We start from the raw sequence: 4147 nt of genomic DNA on the forward strand, positions 1-4147 counted from the left end.
AGCAGGAATATAATGCTGCCCTCCATTTTCCTAGCACTCTGCTGAATTGCTTACCTTGAAATCAGAATTACTCATATTCCATAAAATTTACAACTGCTGAAATAACTCATGGTGCTTTTTTTCTCTCCTTCCTTTCCCACCCTAACAAGAAATAAAGGGCAAAGTACTTAACTTTTTAATGATTTTTTGTTTTATAAACACTCTTGTGCACAAGTTGTCTTTAGCTGCTGCATAACAACTTATGTCTTTGATTTACTTTAAATACCTCCTTTATCTTTTTATTATCATTTCTAATAACTGCATTTAAAAGCTCACCAGGGTTTTTGCACAATTATATTCTCTTGATATAAAGTGCTACCTATTATTTTAACAGTAAAAACTGTATTTTCTGTGCTTAATCAATGCTTGATTTGTAGACTATTTTGGAACCAGACATAAAGGACATTTCATCTAAAAAAAAGATAATTCTAGAGAAGGGCATTTTTATTATATTTGTGGGGCGGGGGAGGAGGGGGTTCAAACACTGTTTTATTAATCTGCCTGTCTTATTGGTTAATATTTGGGAGAATGAGTTTGAAAACCAATAATTTATTAAATATTCATCTTTTCTCATCTGATTTCCAGCTAAACTTCAGCTGTGTCTGATTCACCTTTATTAATACAGCCCACGTCAAATTGCTTAAAATGCATTGTTGATGAAATCATTGAAATGACAAAGCTTGTTTGTTCTGGTAACATCACTGAAGCATAACTCAGCTTCACATTTTTGGTGCTTTTTGTGGGATACAACATGTTACAGACCATACAGCTGTCAAGTAAGATAAAAATTCTTCAAACAAAAATACCCAAAAGGGGAAAAATAAAAGCGGATGCATTTGCATAAATACTTGCTCGCTCACTCACTCATATGCACACATACACACACACAGTTCTTCAGAGACTTAAGTTTTAGAAAGCAATTACTGAAGAAGCTCTCTTCATTCGTTATATAGTGCAGTATTCTGTGGGCTCAGTGAGGCAACATACAGCTTTCAATAGGGCGACAAAAACTGAAATGTTAAAAATAGAACAAGCTTTAAGAATCCCAGATATTTTCAGATAACAAAGAGTGATTTATGTGGGCTCATTTTGCACTGTGACAAAACATAGAGGAGCTTTTGTGCTATGATTAGCAAGGGTGCTGATGTCAGTTCTCTTGTCTAGCTTCAAGCTTTATTCTGCTGTTAAATTGTGCTTTGTACTATACTCCAGAGAACCTTTGTATCTGCCTTATTAGTGTGTAGTTTATGGAATTGCTTTTGTTTTTGAGTTTAATCTGTGCCAGTTTCAGTGAGAGTGACTCATTATATGCCTGAAATAAACATTCACATATTCACCATGCAAAAATTCTTTTTAAAATGCTAGCAGGTGCTGGTAGGCTAAATGCAATGTTTTAAGTACTTAATTGTTGGCATTTTGCAGTGTGAAGGTCTGAAAGAAATTCTGTTTTGATGATGACTATATGAAATTGGACTAAGTGTCATATTTCACTCTTAAATATTGAATAGGATTTGTGTTAGCACTGACACTATGAAGAACATTAACCCATCCATTAACATGAAATTAGAAATAAACCCCCAAGTTACTAAATTTCATGTGTACTGATCTTACTCACATTGCATGATTCCTGAGGCACATACATTTGGATATTAGAGATGCTTTTTATTTTCATCCAAAGTTTTTTGGGGAAAAAAATCTCATCTGAAGAAATGGAAGCTCAGGGGAAGAAAATTCCAGTTTCTGAAACAGCTAAAGTTTTCACTCTTGTGTTTCAGGACTGATTAATTATCAGTGAATTATCAACCCCAAGGCATTCTGTGTGGAAAATATCTAAGTTGATGTCATACTAGCATCTAAACTGTTTGTTTACGAGTGGGTGATACTTTGGTAGGAAGCAAAATAAAATTGGTTAGATTTTTCTGAGTAGTGCAATATTATAATTACTATTTTTAGTTTCTGTTAATTTATTTATTATTATTTGTTTGCATGTTTGTTTTTCTTCAGTGCTTCTATACATTTTGTATTTAGGAGAATGACTAACTTGTTAATTCAGTAAGAAAAGTGACTTAAAACTGACTTGGATTGTACTTTTCTGTATTTAAAGGCAAATTAGATTAAATATATTAAAGGCACAATGCTTGTAATTACAAGTCATCTGTAAAGCTTTGATGTGCTTTAGTACTTAATTGCTACTCATATCCACCACTCCTAGCTAGAATGTCTTGCACTTCCCCTTTCTCTCATTTTTTAAATTATTTTTTCTGTTAGAACGTGGTTCTGCCTTTCTGGCTGTGTACCACGTACAGAACATGGCTGGATTTTTTGCTCCATCTTGGATTTACTCGCATCCTTATTTTAAACAACATAAATGCAAATTTCAGATATTGGTTTTGACTCTTAAGGTTAGACTAGAGTCACCTTCCTTGCTTAAAAAGGAGGAAAAAGTTCAGGGGTAATGTCAGTGTGAGATCAGTTAATTTCCTCCTCCTTGCTGCTTTTTTGTGATGTAATCGTAAGGGTAAGATGGTGGCGTATTACAAAAGGAGATCTATTAATGTATTTTAAGGAACTTAAACCCAGTGGAATACAATCACACTTAGGTGCTCAAGTCCACTTAGATTCATGATGGGGGAATAGAATCTGGCCCAGTGCCTTTGAGCATGAATGATGCGTGCCCCCAGCAGCTGTGGGGGACGGTTGCGCTGGCAGCAGCAGGAGCATGGCAGCGCTAAGCACAGAGCTCCTGCAGATGCCGCTGGCGCTGTCAGTGGCGGGGGGATGGGGTGGCGAGTGGTGACCAGGGGTCAGCGACCACTCACAGGTGCCGCTAGCAGTGTCCTTTTTGTAGGGGGTACACCACCACACTCAGGGGGTACCCCCCCATGCATCACCCCTGCCTTTGAGCAAAAGTTCTAGGTGTGAAAGTAGTAAACTGTCTGTTTTGGGTTTTTTTGTTTTGTTTTCAGGGTTTTTTTTAATGCCATTTACATTATACTCAGTCTGGCCTTCGGATACTGTCTCAATAGTCTAAAGGGAGGATGGAAGGTCTGGGCATCTCCACTCCTCCATACTCGTGCCTAGGTGTACATGTTGACAGTCCTAGTGACCTCTCACACATACACTATGATCCAGAAGGATCTGCGGTTGCCTGCTTCTATTGTCTCGGGTGTCTGAGCACAAGGGTCTGGGACAGACATTGCATAAACTGGTTTGAGCCAAATTAGTTACGTCTGATACTGCATTCAGCCAGGTTTATCTCAAACTGGTTTCAGCCATTTTCAAACTGGTTTATATGCACTGAACATCTGTTCTGTTACAGGTTCAAACCAGTTTCTGATCACTTAAGCCGGTTTATGTGTAATGCCTGCCCCTAGCCTTTAAGTTCAGGTGGCAGAGTTGGAGCATGTTTGAGGATGCTGCTTCTCTTTAAGGGAATAGCCCACATCTTTAGCTACAATTGAGGGGCTGTGTGTGAAAGACTGGGACTGCAAAGATAACCTTGGGCTCCTAACTCCTAAACCAGCCCTGTGCAAGGTTTGCTTCCTTGGCTTGAAATATGACAATCAGAGAGTGCTCTGATATGAATTATACTGAATAATAGTTGTCCCAGGCTCAGAGATGGGGTATACAATATTTAGGCCAACCCCCTTCCCTAGCCATATCGCTTGTAGTGGCATCTATCAGGGTTGGTGTAAGATTTGGCTGAAATGCCTGGTGGAACACAAATAGGTTTTTTTCAAGAATGTACCTTAAATGCACAAGGGTTTCTTCTTGTTTCTAAAGTAAAAGGAGGGAAATGCAGAAAACACAGAGCGCTGTCCTATTGTTTTGTAACCAAGTGAAATGTATTTTTTCATGTAAAGCTTTGCCAACTCATAATATAGCTCTCTTTCTGTAAAAACAGTTCCTTAAAATACTGCTAGGTCATGAACTTTTTATAGTCCTAAGATCCAGAGAAGTACACATGTATGAGCTTTGTCTGTGCTATAAATGCAAGTGACTCCTGAAGCGTGTCAGTGCTCAGACTGAATAAACAACTTTGAAGTACTTATTATGTTATGTTTTTTTGTTCCCTTGGCTGTAATAATGTCCACTAGCTTTAGTTTCT

At 37.9% G+C, this 4147-nt stretch overlaps 1 protein-coding gene across 10 annotated transcripts in view; it reads left to right on the forward strand.

The window, feature by feature from the left end:
- GAB1 (GRB2 associated binding protein 1) overlaps nucleotides 1–4147 on the forward strand; it is an 81904-nt gene that overhangs the window by 28280 nt on the left and 49477 nt on the right. The gene's annotated exons all lie outside the window — the stretch shown is intronic.

The sequence above is a fragment of the Alligator sinensis genome, unplaced genomic scaffold (assembly GCF_000455745.1).
Source record: "Alligator sinensis unplaced genomic scaffold, ASM45574v1 scaffold1600_1, whole genome shotgun sequence".
Classification (NCBI taxonomy): domain Eukaryota; kingdom Metazoa; phylum Chordata; order Crocodylia; family Alligatoridae; genus Alligator; species Alligator sinensis.